The sequence below is a fragment of the Equus asinus genome, chromosome 3, assembly GCF_041296235.1.
Source record: "Equus asinus isolate D_3611 breed Donkey chromosome 3, EquAss-T2T_v2, whole genome shotgun sequence".
Classification (NCBI taxonomy): Eukaryota; Metazoa; Chordata; class Mammalia; order Perissodactyla; family Equidae; genus Equus; species Equus asinus.
This window is the reverse complement of record NC_091792.1, coordinates 148,641,809-148,662,831: the sequence shown is the minus strand read 5'-3', so window position 1 is coordinate 148,662,831 and position 21,023 is coordinate 148,641,809. Positions and strand designations below refer to the sequence as shown.

At 44.2% G+C, this 21,023-nt stretch overlaps 1 long non-coding RNA gene across 1 annotated transcript in view; it reads left to right on the top strand.

Annotated features, from left to right (window-relative positions):
• The first annotated feature begins 2,223 nt into the window (after window positions 1-2,223).
• Window positions 2,224-21,023, top strand: part of LOC123284778 (uncharacterized) — a 30,275-nt gene continuing 11,475 nt past the window's right edge. The window contains exons 1-2 of the long non-coding RNA XR_006526126.2: window positions 2,224-2,676; window positions 3,752-3,844. This is a non-coding gene — a long non-coding RNA (uncharacterized lncRNA). The remainder of the gene's footprint in view (window positions 2,677-3,751; window positions 3,845-21,023) is intronic.

Here is a 21,023-nt window from a genome sequence, read left to right as displayed (position 1 = left end):
CAAGATTACTCACTGGATCAATAGCATCGTTAGCAGGTGTCCCGTGAAGGAAGCGGCCCACCGCAAAGCTGGTATTTCATCTGTCTCAGATGGCCACACGTGCACTTGTAAAGAGGTCAGATCCAAAGGGAAGAGGGCTGGGAAATGAGAGGGGCTAGTCCAGCCTGGGCAAGGGGGAGGGTGAGACCAAGGAGCCAACTGCCTGTGGGAGGAGTGGCAACAGCCAGGCCATGCAAGGGGACTGTCAGAGCTGTCACCTAAAGGGATACTCAGACCCTGCCACCAATAGAGCCCCTGCAGACCTCAGCTCTGACCCTAGGATAATAGCTGCCACGTATTGTGTTCCCAGTGCTGTGAAAAGGTGGGAAACAGCACAGTCCTGGGGGTGTGCGGGCTATGCTAGGAGCAGCTCTGCACTGCACACTCTAACCCACAAGACGGGATGAGGCTGAAGAGGGAAGTAAGCTGTGGCCCATGCTAAGTAGTCTGGACTTTCTCCTGGGGGTGATGGGAAGCCATGGCCAGATTCAAAGCATGGTGTCCCTTGGTTTTAGGTGATTTCTCTGGAGGCTGGGTAGAGAACAGGCTAGTACAGGGGTTCTCCAAGTGTAGTCAGCCCTGACCAGCAGCATCATTGACACCTAAGAACTTGGAAATGCAAGTGCTCAGGCCTCCCTCCAGGCCCAGTGAATCAGAATCAGGCCAGAGCCCAGCAGTCTGTGTTTTAACGAGTGTGGGAAGCACTGGCTTAGTCACTGGTCTAATTGGTGGGGACATCCATTAGGATGCAGCTGCAGTGGCCCCAGAAGGTGCTAAGGGGACCTGGGCGGGGTGGTCCCAGTGAGTGGAGGATGTGAGTAACATTAAGAGGCTGGAGGAGCAAGACTTGGTAACACAAGGAGTGAGGGCAGAGGCGGCACAAGGAAACTCACAGGCTCCTTGGTTCCTAGGCTGGTTGCAAGGACACACCATCTGCAGAGCCAGGAAACATGGCAGGTGGGGGAGGAGGAGAAGCAGCTTTGTATTAGGGGCCTCCCTATTCCTTCCTTCCCTCCCTGAGGCTCCCCAGGCCTTCACTCAGTTTCACCCCTGAGCAGTTCTAGATGACCTTGCGGGAAGACAAGGATAGGACCCAAGTGCCTAGGTGCGTAGTCATCCCAGGGAGTCTGCAGTCAGTGGACCCTCAGGAGACAAGCCTGTCATAGAGACAAACATCTGGGAATCACCAGAGAGTGTGGCGGTTACAAGACCATGCTCTGGAGCTGCCTGCCTAGACTCACGACTCCTGTTCTACCATTTATTAGCAGTGTGACCTTGGGAGAGTTTCTCAGCGTCAATTTCCCCATCTGTAAAATGGGGATGGTAAAGATAGAATACACGTTTTAGGACTGTCGTGAGGACAAAATGAGTTAGTAAATGTAAGGCATTTGGAACAGTTCCTGTAAGGCAGTATTAGTATCAATTATTACCTACTATTATCCAATTATTACCACACTATTATATTTTTATTATTCCTTAAAGTAGAGAGATTTGAAGGAACCAATCAGGTCTTTTGAGATGGGAGGACTATAGCGATCCTTCGCTCTGTCCTATTTAGCCGTATTAATTCCAGTCCTGACCTCCCGGAGCATGCGCTGTCCTCCTCCTTCCGTCTTGCGTCTCTCCCCTCCAAACACCTGCGCGCTTCCCCCTCATCATGGCTTTTCTCAGCTGGAATCAGTTGAAACCACGGAGCATCTCAGGACATATTCAGTGGGTGGCTAAGCTTGAAGGAAGAGAAAAAGATCTTTAATCCATACACATGTGGATCCCCTACAGGGCACGCAGGCCTGGGAGATGCAGACCCTGACCTCCAGGAGCCCCCTGGCTGGAGAGTGAGCGTGGACGTGTAAACGGACCATATCAGAAGAGTGACAACAGCTGGAGGGGGATGCAGAGAGCAGCAAGAGGGCTCAGAGGACAAAGCTTCCGTCTCTGACTAGAACTCTCCCCCATAATCCACTTCACAATTTGTGTTCTCACTCTGGAATTATCAAAGCATAAGAAATCTGCTATTGGAAGAGGAAATGCCAAGATAGCAAGCTCGTTTTTTTAAAATGTCCCATCTTTTCTAATCTGAGTTTTGGAAGCAGGGCCTGCTAGCAGGAGGAGAAGAGACACAATCCGAGCTCTGAGCAGGCAGCTCTCCTGGAGCATTGTGGGAAACAGGAAATATCTGCCCTCAGACGAAGCAACGTGGGGCAGAGCCAGAGCCGGGGCCTCCAGCCGCTGGCACTGATCACACTTCCTGGTTTCAATCGCGGTCAGTTGGATGGATGGATGGACTGAAATAGAATCCCAGAATGGGTTCTGAGAACTAAATAGAAAAAGGAAGGCCCAGAGGCACTGACAGAACTCCCCAGAGATACAAAGTCTGTGAAGAAAAGAGAAGAAACATTGGGAAAGAGAGAAAAAAGACCCAAAATGGGAAAACTTCGAAGAAGGAAGGGCCTGAGAGAGTAGCGAATGATGGAGAGATCTCATAACTTCTTTTTCAGCTGGTCCAAGGGAGCAGAGAAATTTGATCATGAAAACTGGTACAGGAAGCTTGGAGAAGGGTCAAGAGAAGAGAGTGTATCTGCTGACCCAGCCTCAGGCTTGGAGTTCCATGAATGTTCTCCCCAACTCAGCATAGAGGTGAGTAGGAAAAACTGTGTTCTCTCATCCCTACAGGGCACACAGCTTTATTCTCCTGAGCCCGCTTCTACAGCTTTATTCTTTTTTTTTTTCCGAACTCTGAAAAAGGATTCCCTCTTCCCATAGGTCCCATCGTCCTCACAAGTCTCATTCGCTGCACAGAAAGGCTGTTTTCATTGAGACACATCTGGGCAAGGCAGAGTCTTCCACAGCATCTCATAAGAGCACAGGCTCTTTATGTGGGAGAAATAATGAAACACCTTGTTGGTGAAACAAATATCAAAGTGCAAAAGAATTGCTCAGGCAGAAAAATGGAGGGAAATTGCTTCCTTCTGCACCCAACCCACAAGCACAAGTCCTTTCCAAATTGGGTGGAATTTGTTTGTTTGTTTCTGTTTAGAGTTTTATATATAAGATGGTTGTTGCATTTCAAGAGGAACATATGCTCCTATTATTAATATAGTAACTAGTGATTATGTCCTCAGACAATCAAAAGGGACTCTCCTCCCTCATTCCACTCATCTTAAAAGATGAAGTTTACTTTTATTAAAAAAGTAATAAATGCACACTATAGGAAAAAACAACAGAAGCAAAAAGGAACTAACCCTAGTCCCACAACTCAAAGAAAATTACTTACATCTTGTTATAATTCTTCCCAGTCTTTTTGTCCCTGTATCCGCACTCTTCCGTGATTAAATTTCTTTCCTGAAAAATCCTTAAATATCGTGGAGCTACTTGAAATTGTCTTCTTAGAGGATATAGCGGACATAGGCTATTCTTGGCTCCCCAGCGTCTGTTTCACCTTCTCTTGATAATTGGGCCCATACTATACTATTGTTTGGGTATTACTTTTCCCTTAAATATACCTGGTGGGAGTGTCACTTGGAATGCCCTGTGTTCCCCTAACTATGCAGAGGGCATCTGACTCAAATTAGGCTAATCAGACGCTCCTCTGCTGGAAACTGAACCTTGAATAAAGCAACTAAAACAGAAAATGAAAATAGTTGAAGCTCATGCATCCCTGTGCAATTAATAAGACTGTTGCATTGTTTTTTGCCACCTCTGTACCCTGCAGAAATGCCTTGGTTCCTGAGCCTGCTTCTCCAAACTTCTCATCAATTCTATGACCTCTCCCATGCCCTTTCAGCAAATTTCCTTTTTGCTTAAGGTAAGAAAAATCTGTTTCTGTTGCTTGCAACCAGAGAATCCTGGATGAAGTGTGACTAAAAAGAGCATGGGATCAGGAGAAAGACAGAAAAATCTGCCCAGCTGCTTTGCTCCCGTTTAACAAGCACTGCCATCCTCCCTGGATACCACATTTCCTGTAACCAAGTTCTTTTGATTTATTCACAGAACCAGTTCCTTATTCCAGGATGCTGGTGTGGTAGACTGATTGCCCTAAAGACCTTGATTTTTTACTCCTACAAGTAAAAATGCTCCTTGCAATGTGAAATTTTAGCACCTCCTCTAAAGAAATGGAGTCTATTTCCCCACCCTTGGATCCAGGCTGGCTTGTGACTTGCTTTAGCCAGTAAAATGCAGCAGAAAGGAAGATGTGCCCATTCTGAGCTGGATCCCAAGAGGTCTCAGTGCTTCTACTAGCCCTCTTGGATCCCAGCCTGCCCCAGGAGAGTGAGGCTGGGCTGGTCTGCTCGATTGAGTAACTGCATGAATCAGACAAGAGCTAACTGAGGCCATACTAGACAGGACAGCCCCCAGCTGAACTTCCTCCTGACTGCAGATCCACAAGTGAGTCCGGCCAAGACAGCTAAGCCCATCCCAGAACAGCAGAACTCCCCGGGTGGCCTGTAGACTCATGAGCAAAATAAATGCTTATTGTTGTTAAAAAAAAAAAAAAAGGATAGGGACAATGAAAGATGTTATATTATCTGAACAAAATAATAAGGGAATGTGTTCTGAAAAATATCATTTATTTGTGTGACAAAATATTATCAGTTGAGACTCTCCAAGAAATGTCATAAAACACAGGACAGTGCTAAAACCTCAGCTGATTTAGCAGTGTTGATAAGGACATGAATCCTGGAGCCAGAGGGCCTGCATTAAACGCTCATTCTGCCATGTACTAGCCATATGACGTGGAGCAAGTGTGCCCCGGTTTCCTCATCTACAAGAAGATGAAAATAATAGGGCCAGTATCAAGGGTTAAATGACAAAACATTTGTAAAGGGTTTAAGCAGAAATCCCTCAGTATAACATTACCCATTATAAATACCATTCTTCTGTGACAGTTTGCTGTTCAGAGTCAGGAGATTGGCAAAGAATTACAGTCTTTTGGTTTTTTTAACTCAGTTTGATCATCTTGGACTCTAATAGGAATAGTAGATTTCATTGAATGTATTACTGACACAGTAGGGGTTAATTCTACCATATTGTTATTTGTTTTCTATTTCTTTTGGATTCCTGTCTCCTTTTGGATATATTGTGTTCAATTTCCTCCTTTATTAAATATATGTTTATATATTTATAATATATTTTAATTATATGTAATTTATACATATATTTCTACAGATAATTTATAATATAGATAACACCATTCTTTCAGTGGTTACTGTAAAGACTAGACAACATGCATCTTTAATTTATTAAAGTCAAATCCAAATGAGCATTTTACCAGTGGACAAAGCAAGGAATGTAGCATCCTTGACTTGGAGGACTTCCCCCCGTCCCACCTTATGCAAGGGTGTTGGGTATATGTGAGGTTCTAGGTAACGTTGTCCTGCTCCAGGGAGGATTCACGTTTGCTTCTGTCAGGAACCCAGGCTGAAAATGCAACCAGAGCTTTTCAGAGCTTTGAGAGATTCGAGTCTGGGCTTCCATCTTTGTGAGGACTGGTTTACTTCCCATTCTCCTTCACTCCTAGTCAGGGCTTCTTACTGGGTCTCTCAGCCTCAGCGCCATGGACCTTTTAGAGCAGATCATTCTCGGTTGTTGGAGAGCTGTCTGTGCGCTGAAGGCTGCTGGCAGCATCCCTGGCCGATACCCACTAGGAGCCAGTGGCACCCTCTCAGTCGTGACAATCAAAACTGTCTCCAGACATTGTCAAGTGTCCTCTGAAGGGACAAAAGCACCCCTGTTGAGAAACATTGTCCTAGGCTGTAGCCCTACAGGATCCCCACCAAAAGCCCCCAACCCCTGAGACTGTCAAAGCTCCACTCACTTCTCAGTCTCTTTGTTGCCACTTTGGGATGAGGGGAAAGGCTGCTCCCAACAGGGAGCTCCCCTCTCCTGGCTCTCTCCTCTCACAGGTCCAGGACCCACAGATCCTCCCTGCCTTGGGAGCCTCTGCGGTGCCTGCTTACAGGTGTGTGTGTGCTTTCCACATTCTCAGCAGAAACACTGGTCTGAAATGACATAGCTCATCATTGCAGAGCTCAAGAATTACAGTCTCTTGGAAATAGAATCTTAAATAATTTCAGTTGAATATAGATACATAGGACTGAATGTTCTCTGCAGAGTTCTTTGGTGCAGGGTACGTTACAACTGATAACAGACCTATTCTTAGAGGAGTTTGGGACTAGATAATCCTGTGGAGTACACTCCTGTGCATCATAGGACATTTAGGAGCATCTCTGGCCTCTGGTACAAATAATAAAAGTACCCTTCCTTTTTTTACTATACCTAGTTGGTATAAGAGTATGTGCACATTTTAAAAGCTAAAATAAAAAAGACGTCGGTTGAGCTACAAAGTACATACACATCTCCCCCCAAGAAAGCATGCAGTAGAAAACTGGGGAGGGAGATGTTTGTTGCAAGCTAAATTCAGTCCCCTAGTTTTTACCAACCATGTGACCTTGGCCAAGTCGAAGCTCAGGGTCTTCTGCAGAATGAAGCTGTGGGATTAGATTATCCATCACTGCAGTCGCTTCAAGCCCTGACAGATGAGAAGTCTATTAGAAACCAGGTTGGTGATAATTTAGCACACCAAATACAGCCAAAGGGAAGCAGCATGTTTATGAAAAATCAGTCATATCTGATTGATCTATTCCCATTTTGAAGGATGTTCCTATTTGAGAAAGTAAAGGAAACCCATCCGATGTGGCTTCCAGATACATCTGACAAAACACATCAAAATGTCCTCCTGAGGAAATTGGAGAAAAGTGGGCCGGGTAAACGTCTAGCTTGGACACTTTGTAACTAGGTAATTGCCAAGACCCAAAGAATTCTGGTTGGCACGTCACTGCAGACCTCTAAAGGCAGTCCCGGTGTTGTACCCCATGGAACAGCAGCCTCCTCCAGGCCTGTTGCTGCTCTGTGTCAATGATTTGGATGACAATTAAGAAAGTATTTCATCAAATGTGTGGGTTTTTCAAAGATGGAATTCATAGATAAGGTGAACTCTAAGTCACGTTCCCGCCTACTCCCTTCAAGGCCGCCTTCCTCTTGTAAATGTTCTTTCACATCTGCCTCTGAGTCAGTGTACCCTCCAGCCTGCACCGTCGCCTGTGCCAAGTGGACCCTCTGGCTTACAGAACTCTGCTCTGCATTCATTCCCCAGAGTCCCACTAACACAAGACAATTTGTGTAGCAGATTTTTACTGAAGTTTTGCAGGTAGCAGAGGGTATTTAGAGCATAGAGCAAAAAACAACTTCAAATTAAAAATCAGATATCAAATCCCTAGGATATAGTTCCCTTTCCCTGCCACAGAGAATGCCTTCCAGCTTTGTGGCTCCTCCCTTTGCCTCAGCAGCCTGCAAAGCCACTCAGGTTCCTCCGTTGCTCCTGCACTGCCTCCCTGGGGCCCTGATAACTCCTTGTCTTTACTGCAAGTGGATATTCAAAATTCTGCCTTCTTTTACTGCACAAGTATATTCCTGTCTCTGTTGACCTCATCTTGACCCATCCCATGTCTGCTGAGGGTAGGGTGCAGAAGGGGGGCGGAGGGGCTTGCCTTCTTCAACTGAAAGGTCTACCAAGGAATTTTCCTCAACTACAGACTCATCTACCCAAGAGATAAAATTTGCGTTTAACATACATTGGAATTTAAAAGGTCTTCTCTGATGCTAGGATGCTACGACTCTGTGGTTTTACTTAATTTGTCTTCAAAGGGCTAAATATTTAAGAAACAATGAGCACAACCCGCCCCATCCCCCATAGCCGAGGAAGGGAGGGTTAAGGTTCATAGATGTGGATCAAAGTTTCCTACAATACAGTGAGGGTTGTCATGCATCTGCAAATCTACTTTCTTTGTGCATTTGTACAAACCTGAATATACTCTCATCCCCATTCAGTAAACAGAAGTTTAAAATCCGGTAGAAGCATGAAGCAGTGACAGAGGATGAAAGAGAGTAAAAATGGTTTGAAGGGAAAAAAATACAAGCACTGATCTACAGCCCAAAGGAATGAAATGTCCATGCCGGAAAAAGGAATGGACTAAATGAAATTCAGGAGTTGGGTCCCCAAAATACCACCCTCTCCTTTTCCTCCCTGTTTGGGGCTGGTGGGGAGCCGGGAACACTACCAGCAGATATTTGCATGCTCTAAGTATTCCACTGGGAAAGTGGGAGGTATCAAGACAGATGGCTCTAGTAAGTGTGGGTGAGTTTGACGTCAAGTTTGTGAGCCAAATGGTGCTTTCTGAGTTTCACCTCTCCAAATCCCATCCATAATGAACCCACTAGCTCAAGCCGTGACTCACCTTGGAAGCCTCTCCTGCCCGCTCCATCACAGTAATCTTTCTTTCCTCTGATAACAATAAATGGCTCTTGGAGGTTAAGCATGGGCCACCTTGTGAAACATGACTTAGTCTTCATCTTCGACAGATGTGGCTCCTTGAAGACCACAAGTGGGTCTTCTCTCTGTAGCCACCTTGCCTGCATTCCTCCTTTTATTCAACACATACTTATCAGTACCTACTATGTGCCAGAGACTGTACTTTCCCCTAGGGAAACCCACATTATTCTAGAGAATAGAGATAATAAATACATAAATAAAAATGGGGAGTCTGGCTTCTGGTTGAAAAACCACGTGTAATTTTTCAGACCCAACCATGGCCAATTACAAAGGCTCTCCCTGGCAGGCCTCCTGGGGGAAGCTCCCCACCGCAGCTCAGGCTTGGTGACAGCCAGCTCACTGCAGGCTCTGAAGGCAGCTGTGTCACGGACTCAGCTTCAGCCCCTCTGGCCGTACTCTTCTCTGTTTGCCTTCCCACCCAGTACCTTCCCTCCTGGGTCTCTGCATCCAAGGCCTTGGGCGGAGGCCTTCAGGCACCCCTCTCAAGACCTCCTTAGGGGGAAGGGGAAAGCCTTGGAGACCAGTTTTTCCACTCTGACTCAGTTCCCAGTATTTTTCTTCCCTAGTCCTCTCCCTCCCCTCCCCCTGATCCCAGCGTCCATGAAACTGCTGGAACCTTTTGTTCAGGGCTCCCTCAACAACCAGACAACCCCACATCTGTGCAGATCCATCTCACTTTCAATCAGGACACTATTCCATGGGCAAAATGACGGGGGGCTGAGGGGCTTGGGGGCACTGTACTCTCTTGGTTTTAGCCTCTCGTTTAGGCCATCGTTAAAGACGTCACTCTTACTTTCATTTTGACTCCTTGATGCTTGAATCAACTACTCCAGCTCTACTAAGGCCCTGACAAAAATAAATAAATTAAGTAATTGCGTGGAATGTAATAAAATATCAAGTGGAATTTTTGGTGTTTTCTTACTATTTTGGTTAAAGCCCAAAGCCGAGAACAATAGGTGATAAAGAAAACCCACTTAGGTCCCCAGCAAATTCTAACCAAAGGTATAAAGATATAGACCACTCATTCAGGATTTCCTAAGAGGCGGCCAAAACCAGTCTTTGGTCCTGTGACCCACAGTCCCCCTGTGACGCCCAAGCTGCATACATGAGGAAAGCCCAGAGATAAGGGGTGGAATTGCAGGCAGACAGTGAGGGAGCTCTGGTCCCCAGTGTTGCCATGGCACCAGAGCACAGCGTGATGATAGACTTCTTCGAGGGCATGTCCAGTATCCTGGTGCACAGAGCTCAGAGGGAAAGTCCACAGGCAAGGAGCTGACTGGAGCTCCAATGAGGGCTGAGCAAAGGGAGAGGGCTGCCCTGGGAATGGCCTGTCCTTCTGGAATGTCAGAGGGCAAGATGCCTAATATCTCCAGTGCGCAGAGTGGACACTGTGCAAGCTCACTTGGCCCGAGTCTTCTTGAGAGGGCCGCCCAGTGGAGTGAGACCGCCCAAGCAGACAGAGGTGGTGTGAGGGAACCGTGGGGCCCTGGATTCATGCGAGGTGAGCCAGGGCGTGTGCCTGGGGCAGAGAATGACAGGAGGGAGGCCTCCAGTGGGGGATCTTGTCCCCAAGAAGAATCATAATTGTTTATCTGCCTTGACAGAGGACGCTTGACAGTCAAGAGAGAACTGCAAACAGCACCAGCTACCTAAAAAGCTCTCGTGCCCCTCCGTCCTCCCCACTCCTTCCTCTCCAGGGCTCTCTGAAATGGCAGGAGAGGTCCAGTGGGGAGCAGAAGAAGGTGAAAAATGAAAGATAGGACCACAAGGCTCCCCCTACTTCTGGTCAATAGGACGTTAATTAAGTTAAGCTTGAGCCTAGAAGAATGAAAACACTGTAAATTGGACGAGGAACTGGTTTTATTTTGTTTTGTTTTGTTTTGAGGAAGATTAGCCCTGAGCTAACATCTGCTGCCAATCCTCCTCTTTTTGCTGAGGAAGACTGGCCCTGAGCTCACATCCATGCCCATCTTCCTCTACTTTATATGTGGGTTGCCTACCACAGCTTGGCTCGACAAGCAGTGCATATGTCCACACCCAGGATCCGAACCCGTGAACCCAGAGCCACCAAAGTGGAAGGTGCAAACTCAACTGCTGCACCACTGGGCCAGCCCCTGAGGAACTGAAGTTTTGACATTAAATTGGACTGAACTAATTCATATCTAAAAAGAAGATGATTTTAATACTCAAAAATGATTGTAAAAGCCATGAGATTTGCTTGCCATATCTTCCTTGGCAAATCCTTCCCAAGCAGGTTTGAAGCTATGGTAGGTGAAAAATAAAGTTATTTCCTCATCTTATCTTACCGAATATAGCTTGTTCCAGTGCCAGTTTAGAGAAGCAAAAAGAAGCTGAGAGGGAGACAAACAGGGATGGAATCTGCATTAGGAACTGCCACCTGTGAAGGCTGAGGAGGGACAGGTATGAGAGAAGGAGCCACCTCTGTGAAGAGGGGAAAAGATCATTCCTACCAGAGGGAAGGTTATGTGCAAAGGTCCTGAGGCAGAAAAGAGGAAGCAATGGAACTACAAGGTCAGGAGCAGGGAGGGCACCGAGATAATGTTGGAGTCAGATTGTGTAAGGTGATGTGGTCCACAGTAAAGAGTTTGGTTCAATTCCCAGGGCATTCCAGAGTTTAAGCAGTAAAATGACGTCGTCCAACTTACATGTTTAAGATCACTTTTACTGTTGTTTGAAGAAAAGATTGAGGGGGGCAGGAGTAACAGTGGAGGCCTACTGGAACGGAATGTACTTCTTAGAAAAGGCAAAACACAGTCTCAGTGGTTGATTTTCTCCAGTCTACAGACTCTGGAAACCCAGAAAGACTGGTGGCCATGGGTACTTCAGGCTCCCTATGACTAAAACAACCTATTGGAATTTAACAACAACAAGAACAAATACAGCAAGACGCTCTCTCATGAAGAACTGGCATGCCTGGTGAGAGCTATGTAACACGTTACATCCATATGCATCTGTATATTTCCTCCCTTAACCACCAGGAAGCTCAGAGCTAAATTTCACGCTCTAGTAATTTTTCTCACTCCTGCTCCCTTTCTATATTTACAGTTGCTAATCTCTCCTTTAACATGATCTCAACATGAGAATGCACTTTTTGGTTCTTCATGAGCCACCTCAAATCCATTTTAAAGATTTTTTACACAACCTGCCACAAAGAGAAAAATGAGACTTTCCTTTAACAGTTTAGAAAACAGCCAAAAAATTATTGCCACTTAGCAAAACATGTTTTGATTATCTTTCTCACCAACAGTTAGCTGAGCACTCCACCCCGGCCCGACCCTTTAAGACAGCTAACCCCAGGGACTCACTGCCAGCCCAGGAAGGTAAGCTGCCGACACCTCCTAATGTTTGGGACAATTTCCAAGGAAGCCCCACCCACTCTTATGCATTCCAGCCTAATTTTAATAGCTACCATACAGCGAGTACGTGTTCTGTGCCAGGCATCATGCTAAGCACTTTACATACATTATAACATCATCACAAAAACTCTTTAAGGTAAGAACTATTATTAGGTATCCCAGTTTTACAGCTAATGAAACTGAAGCACAGAGAGTTTCAGTAACATATCCAGGGTCAACCAACTGATGAGTAGTGTCCCCAGTGTTTCTACTCTGTATCTATCTGCCTCTGGTGCTAAACTTTTGGGTTTGAGATCCTCACCTTGACTCCCACTTCACTCCCATCGTTGGCCCACCAGATGGGATATTTGCCTATGTCCTCTCTAGCTCATGAGCCTTGTCTGTCTGCCACATGCACTAGCTTGGCCCTTTGCCTCACCATCCCCCATCGTCTCCCAGGGGAAATCTCAGGCCTGGCTCAGGCCCTAAACCACCACTCTCTTTCCATGTATGGGCTGATGGGATCAAGACAGACTAGTGTGCTAGATCAACTTATATCGATTTATGGGAGCCAGTCATGTATTACCTCTCTATTATGCATTCAATGACGTCATGTTGCTAGCTTGAAATCTGCCACAATGGGAATATTTACACCACAGAAATTGGCAAATACCACAGATCAGAGATTTGCTGGAGGGAAAGCCACATTTACCAGTATACCACTTGGGACAGACAATAAGGATAACAACAAAACCATCTCTTAGTCTTTTCTTCACAGCCCTTGATAAACAAATCATTCTTCATTCCCAGGACCCCATCAAAAGAAGTTCAGCTGAAATTGTACAGGTAGGAGCCAGTTGTCCTTGCCCAGAACACAAATATCCTTCCTCAACCTGTGCTGCTTTCCTTACTGCGTTAAGAAAAACAGGCTAGGAAACTCTTTCATGCTTTCCTAAGTTCTGTTGAGCTTGCAGTCTTGCAGGAAGGAGGGAGCCAATCTCAGGTGCTGAACATCAAATTGCTTATTGGAACAGCTGCTGCTTTCAGCTGAGTAAGCAGGACATTCAAGGGTGGTGCTTTCTAGCCAGGGTGCTTCAGCCAGTTAAAAATTAGTATGAGGGATGGAAAATAAGAACAAAAGGAAAACCATCCAGTGGTTTGATAGGAGCCACAGTGAGAAGCCTCTTTTACACTTTAAACACAAGGTAGGGTGAAAGAAAGGATGTGAACACTGAAATAAGAAAGACCTGCATCTGAGCCTTGGCTCTTCACTTGCTACATGTTCTGATGGGACAAGACAGGAGAAAGAAAAGATGTAATGAATATAAGGGCACAATCTCAAGTCTGAAGAAGAAAGGACTCCATGATGACAGGAACTCAGTGATGATTTTAGCACAACACTCATTCACTTGCTTATTCAATACTAATTGGGCACCATCTATGTGTCATGAGACATACTAGGTATAGTTGTGACCAGCAGAGACACAGCTTCTGCCCTCATGGAGCTTACAATCTAGTGGCGACTAGAAACATCAAACGTGTAATGCTAATAAGGTGTGATGTTTGTTATGATAAAGAAAATAAATGAGCCATGGGAACATAATAGGGAGGAATTATGCCTGACTTGGTCCAGGGACCAGAAAATAAAGTCCTGCTCAGAGAGTGAAAGGACAAAGTGGCTAGAAATCGAGAACAGATAGCTTGACAGCACAACTGGGATTCATCACTCTTACAAGGGTCTTGTAAGAGCACTAGAGTGGGCCAGACATTATGGGTTTGGAAGTCAGAGACCTGGGTCCAAATCTGGCTCTACTGCTGCCAAGCTGAGCAAGTTACTTAACCTCAGTGAGCTCGGTACCTTCCTCTTGTATAGGGACAGTAATACTTCCCTTCCAGGCTTACAATTTGAATTAAATTAGCTTGGGATGTAGGACTCAGCATGGTGCATGGCCTATGGCAGGTGCTCAATAAATGGTAGCTATGTATAAAAACTGATCAATGCGAATTGTATCTTAAAAATTGAGGATCTCTTAAACTGCACACACAGGCCACTTGGTGAGTAAGTGCCAAAATATCTATCAGCAGAAGGATTTAATGAGGCTTAGCGCTCCTGTCCTGTACGGTAACTTCAGAGTTTGCACAGCAAGAGGCTTCGAAAGTGCTTGCATTAAACACATCCAGAGCAGTCAGCATCTGTTTCAGCAGCAATGGAACATGCACTATCCTTTCCAACCTACCTTGTCGTGCTTTACCCAAAATGTAGTTTCCGCTACAGTGACTCTCTTCCCAGATTTTCCCAGGGGAGTTTCCATTCCACTCTTTGCAACAAATGGCAATCGGATAAATGTGATTTCATTTGTTTACCTTTATAAACCCTTTCTTTTAAACAAATTCATGAACCGGGGAAAAAATTCATTGTCTAATGATCTGTCAACTTGATAACAGGAGAAATATAGTCATTATAGAGATTTCTAGAAACCTCTTGAAAGTTTGAGTTGGAATAGATCAATTCGGCTGCTACCACTGGCTTCCTGAAATGTGCGACCTTGTTTTTCATCTCTCTGATGACATATGTAAATGCTAAAAGGCTGCAATACTTCCATAAGCTGTATTTGCAGCGGAAACAATAGGCTGCAATTCATTGTCGCCTTTGCACCTTTGCTCACCTTTAGCATAAATTATCAAAGAAGGTAACAAAATGCAAGTTGATCCTTCTCCCCACTTTAATTTAGCAAGACAGGTCACAATGGCTTTGCTCCTTGGCCAGACATGCCAGGGAGCTGTTTTCACATATTAATATGACATGACTTGAAGGGTCATAATACCTGTGACAAGATAAAGGGAATTAGTTAAAACTTAATTAAAAACACATGGATAACAAGTAGAACACTGTATATTTAGTAACTTGAATTCGCTGTTGCTGGATTGGCAAAAAAGGAAGAAGATGCTTTGCAGCAAGCCAGGGGCCCCAATTAATAGAGAACATTTCACCCTGCTCTAAAGTGGTCAGACCAAAATCAGAATCAAAAGAAAATGAAATTGATGATTCTGACACCTGTTAGCACCCTTCCAGCCCACCCAGGACACAGTACGAGGACAAGAATGGAGTTTCCATCAACCCAGAGACTGGAAGCACCAAGTCAGGGGTCACAGCATTTTAATACACTTATTAAAAAGTTGATTCTTGGGCTCTAATCCAAGACATTCTGATTTGATGAGTCTGGTGTGACAGACCTGAAATCTTCATTTTTAGCTAGCACATTTCAGTGCTAAAGTTATTTCTAACAAAAATAACTTTGGTTGTAGTAGACAATTTGGGGAGATCCCCTGAGATTGTGAAAATATCCTGCTCTTCACTAAACTTTTACCCCTTACTTTTAGCATCCATGGATGAGTATTACCCAAACCAATTATTACTGTCATGGTTTCAAAATGGTGGTTTCCTAACTCCTACATGTATTAGTTGGTGTTTATTATTTGTTTCTTCTGTATCTATTAATGGGGATGTATTATTTCTTTCTTGTTCCTTTCTACATTTATTAGTTGGGACTTCACCGTAGGGAAGAGCTCTCCCTTTGATTGAGTATGGATATTTATTTTATTCAGTAGCTGACTGATCCATTACTGTCGTTTATTTTTTAAGGCTCATCTTGTCTTATATTTGACCAGAAGTAGCCCCTTCAGGCTCCCATAACCTTACTTTCTGGACAACAAGATGTTCCAGGCTTATCTGTACTTTCCTGCCCAGCCCTGAAATCAGACATTGCTCTAAGGAGCCCTTGTTCCTTTAGCAGAGAAGGTATTTGAAAATAAATCGCTGCACTGAGAAGGACCCAGTATCATTTCTGTGGCGTTCCTGCAAAAAAATGCATGTCCTAAATCTAATCATGAGGAAACATCACACCAACTAAACTGAGGGGTGAACCACCCAACAACAGGCCTAGACTCTTCAAAAATGTCAATGCCCAGGAAGGCAGAGAGCACTGAGAGAAGGTTCCAGATGAAAGGAGACTAAAGAGACCTGAAAACCAAATGTAATGCCTGATTCTGGTTTAGCTCTTGATCAGAATCTTTAAAAATGCTATACTTAAAAAAACCATTTGGGGGACAACAGGTAAAATCTGAATAAGGACTTTAGATAATAATATTATACTAATACTAAATTTTCTGATTTCAAGGGAGAGAATGATAAAATAAATGTTGTAATATGTGGTTAAGGGTATATAGAAATTCTGTGTTCTTGCAACTTTTCTGTCAATTTAAATCTATTTCCAGTATATAAAGTTAAAAAAACTGACCATGTGGCATTAAGGCAAGTTTCCCAAAGGGTGCTACTGGTCCAGGTGTAAATGATGATTTACGCAAGCAGACAAATTCCCAGGTAGTTATAGATCTACTTTAATATATTTTTAAAAATAGATATAAGAAGCACATCTAACCCATAATTTCACAAATATTAGTAGCTAGTGGAGGCTAAATTTAAAGGAGTCAATTTAAGGAAAAATAGTCACTAAATAATAGCACAGGTGCTAGAAAACCCCTTGGGATCCTTGTTAAAATGCAGACTCTGAGTCAGTGGCTCTGGTGTGGGGCCTGAGATACAGCATTTCTAAGAAGCTCCCAGGCGATGCTCACAGTGCTGGTCTGTGGACCACGCTCACACAAGGACTTCAGGAGAATGGCTAATCCATAGCACATTCCACAGAAGTTTGCTTCTCTTTTTCCTATGCCTCACCACTTGCTCATTTTCTAAAGGAACTGTTAGCTAAAAAGAAGTTGCTAAGACAAGCCAGTCAAAAAAGGACCCCAAAAAAATAGTCTAAAAACTTCACAGCCCTTCACTAGAGGTTGATTTGGGTCAGAAGAAGATATATTTAAACTTAATTAAGATAAAGAATTCCTCGTTAGGCTGAGAGAAATTCTAAGAGTAAAAACCCCAAGGACACGTTGACTTCTGTCAGATTCCTGTCAGAAAACCGTTCCATCAAAGAAGCACACTGACAGCCGTGAAGAGTGGCAGGCCTGGCTGTAAGTCTGAAGGCGTTTTTAACATCGTAAAACTCAGGAAATAATAATGTCTTAATACTGATCAGCTGTTTGAAACTTTACAAAACCCTTTGCATCCATTAATGCATCCCCGTCCTCACTTCTTAAACCTGCTATCAAATAGGAGGCGATGAGCTCCTTCGGAGGAGGGGCCCTGCCCTGTTCATGTTGGTACCCCCAACATTTGGCAAAGGTCTGGCATCTGGCAGGCACTTGGCAAATACTGGTGTGAAAAGAGTTTTTCTCTGGTCCTCAAATACGTAATTTCACATTTCACTGAATCAAGGTTACCATCAATTATATGATTTACTATTATTTTACTATGATTTACTATTACTAAGGAAGAAAAAAGTGCTGCCATTTAAACCTTGTGCACCACTGATTGTAAGATATTCCCCAATTTCAGAGACGTTAAAATGTGGGGGAGAAACATGCTCCTTCGAATTGGGAGACTGCAGTGGTTACACTCTACAGGGGACCCACCCACCCAGTGCAGACAGGAAATCACTAATGGCAAACAGTAGGGTTGCCGAAGACCCCACAGGTGAGGAGTGAGACAAATAGGGACAGGGAGCTGTCTCTTTCCAACACAGAGTGCATCATAGATTCAACAACTTTGGGGCAGGCGGGAGTCTTTCTCAGACTGTAGTCAAGTTGGCGGCCACCTTTTCTCAGGAGAAGCATCGGTGGATCCTGCCTTCACAGGAAAAAGCACAGACCAAGTGAACAGCAGAATCCAAGACAGTGTTCCAAGGCCAATGGCCCTGTAACAGATAGCATACTGAAGGAGGAGGAGGAGCGGCGAGGAGGGGAAGAGAAGGGAAAGGGAAGGGATGTCATGGTTGTCTCGAGCTACACAAACCTGCATAGTGGTTATCAGGGGAACCCCGAGCTGTAGAAATCCAGTGAGTGAAGATGCTGGGAGCAGTTGCAGAGAAAGAATTATCAGCCCCTGGTATAAAATTCAGGGCAACACCTTTCTGCTATGTGTCAAGGAACCATTTTTGTGTTGTCAAAGGAGGCTCTCTCAACAGGTGATCATATTGAATGCCAGTCTCTGGGGCCCAGGGGGACAGATGAAGAAATCTGAGTGACCCTGAATGGGGTTATCCTTACCTTGGTGAGCTACCTGCCGCCATAACTCAGAGTGATGGCAGCGCCCATGCTGCTCTGCAGCTGCTCTATTTGAGATGAATGGACATTTGTGGAGGTTCCCTCCTCAAGTAATGACCTGAGCAAGTTACTCTGTGCCTCAGTTTCCTTGTCTATAAAATGGCGAGTGTAAGAGTATTCACTTCATCTTGATGTGAGGGTGAAATAAGTTAATATATGAGAACTTTTGGGAGAGTACCTGGCATAAGGCAATGACTCAATGAATATTAGTTATTTTTGCTATTATTCTCTGACATATAATTGTTCATAGATTGACACGATGACATGACTCAATGCCGGATTACTGACCATGCCACAGGTTGCATAGGCCGGCAGTGTTCCCAAATTCTTATCCCAATTTTTTAAAAAGTTGGACTTACAGAGGCAACACAGAAATGAGAAAACCACAACTGCTAGAAAGAGTCCACTTCCAGAAAATCAGGACCCTGACCTCCCATGAAGCTACCTTGTAGCTACTCCAGCTCAGAGACCAAGCTGCTGGTGGCCGACCCACCTCCCCACAGCTCCGTGTCTCCTTTCAGGATGCAGATTGTGTGCTATATAATCTGTCTTGTGCACAAAAACATTAACCTCTGGAATCAAATGTGTCTGTTAATAAACCAACACGCCGCTCACACTCCAGCCCCTCCTGGTGCCCCGCTCCAGAGCCACGCTGCAGGCCCATCTCATTTGTCAGTTGGTTCAACTGCTTAGGCATGACATAATTTGGAAATGTGAAAGATCCCAAATTATCTTATCCTGAGGTGACAAATCAAGTACAGTGCCCACAAGCCCAGACAGTTTGCATGCCAAATAAACAAAACGCAACCGAAGCGAGGTCTCAATCTCATCACAGTTTAGGAAAAACAAGTTTGTTTCTTATCTGAAAGATTAATGAACCAGGCTGTAACCTCAGCTCTGATTGTGGCTGAACAGAAATTAGGTGCTGTTTTTAATCCATTCTGTGGTAACGTAACAATGTCATGTCACAAAAGTTCATAAAGAAAGGGTCTACACTTATCTGTGGAATTATTTAAAATACTTAGTGGCTAGCCATTAATGTAAAATTATTAAATTTTTCTCAGATACACTGCTTTTTTTAAAAAAAAAATTAGGTGCAGTCAAACTAATAAAAATATCTTCTTACTGAATAAGACTTTGTTTTCTTACTATAGATCCAACTATAAAGAATATTTATTTATATAGCATATTACTGGTATATTTTTAAAGCAATGGATATTGTATATCTTTCTGACACTTTGCTGAACTTATGTGTTCCAATAGCTCCTCAGTTTATTTCTTCCACTTGATTTTGAATGAATGCTTGTGTTATGTGAGTCTAGCCAGGGCCCACTCACCCTGCTTCCACAACTCAGCTGGGACAGAAACCCTGGAAAAGCTGGGGTGGGGAAGGGGGAGGAGATGACAGAAGGAGGATGAGGAGAGAACTTGGTTTCGTTAAGGATAGACAACCACCAGAGCACACTGAATGCTTTCAAAGGCTCAGGCACAAAGTCCAGCACCTTTTCTATTGCAAAATTCTGTCAAAAATGGTTACATATTTAATGAAACTTCACATGGTTAAAAATTGTCATACCCAGTGAGCTTTTTTCCACATGGAACATCTGGTATGTTTTTCCTTAGAACTCCACATTCTATCAACAAGACTTTGGGTAAGTACAAGGAAGAGATTCATCCTGAAGAAAAATCAGTTTTATGAGGGAAGCAAGGGAAGAGGCAAGGACAACATTTCCCAGTAAATCCCAACTGGAGAAGTAGGCGGGGACCTTGGACCGTGTCTGCTGCTGGTTTGGGCAATGGAACTGGGATACAAGTCCAAGTTGGATCGTCCATATTACATTAACGTGTAAACTCATTGGGAGGGAAAATTATAGTGATCAACACTGAAGTTGGGCCCTTAGTCTAGGTAATGAACTGCGCTCGCCAAACAGCCTGGGATTTCCAGACTAGGCACATCCAGGTGAAATGATCTTTTGGCCTCTATGTGTGTGTGTGTATTTCTTTTTCATTGAGGTATTGTTTCATATCTAAATTATCCAAGCTATGCATAGTCAACACATAGCAAACACTCAAGATATGTTATATGTAAAATGGGTCTTTTTACTAAGGGGTTGATGGTCAGATGACTACAGGACACACTCATTTAAGGGAATACTGACAAACTTGGGGGGTGGGGGAGGGAGCAGAACCCGTTACTTCTCTTTGTGACCACCTCACTTCTGTACCAAAGAAGGCTTCAACAAGTGGAAGGAAGCTGCACATCAAAGATTTCTGACTGCCCCCCCCCACCCCGACCCACCCAAGCTTCTGTACTTATGGGGATGTTGTTAGCTGGAACACTCTGGTCAAGCTTTTCTTGGTCTTACGCTTGTTGGTGAAGGACACAAGGTCTGATTCTGCTGCTGAGAGCAGAGAAAAGCATTCATGTATTGAATTTCCTTTGTCCGTGGCCCTGATATCTTCCCAGTGACTAGAAAAACTTAGAAATCCATGGAGCAGGCCTCGTCCTTTCTTCTCACCAATCAGATCAAGTCAAAAGAGTAGCTAATTCCTTATCAATAATGACAACATGGAATGGTATTTAGGATCTACATAAAGGCCCTGGGATAAGTGCGTCCCTAAAAGAATAAGACTTCACACAGCTGAATGAGGAAGGAAGATCTGGAAGCAAGTAATTAAATATGCTGAGTTAAGTGTTAAACTCAGATAAATGAAAAGTGCTACGTAACATGAAAAAGGGATCCACAACCCCTATACAGAAGGCATGGAAGCCTCCATGAAAAGGTGTCCTCTGACTTGGGATATAAATGGCAAGCAGGAACTGGGCAGTTGGAGAAACAGGAGAAGGGCATTCTGGCATAAAGAAACAGTACTGAAAAGGCATTGAGATGTCCAAGTGCAGAGTATGTAGTCCATGTCTCTGAATAGCAAGCAGTATGGCAGTGCAAATAGAAGATGAAACCAGAAAAGTAGAGAAGGACATGTTCTTAAGGTCTTATTTACCTTCTAAGGAGGATGGA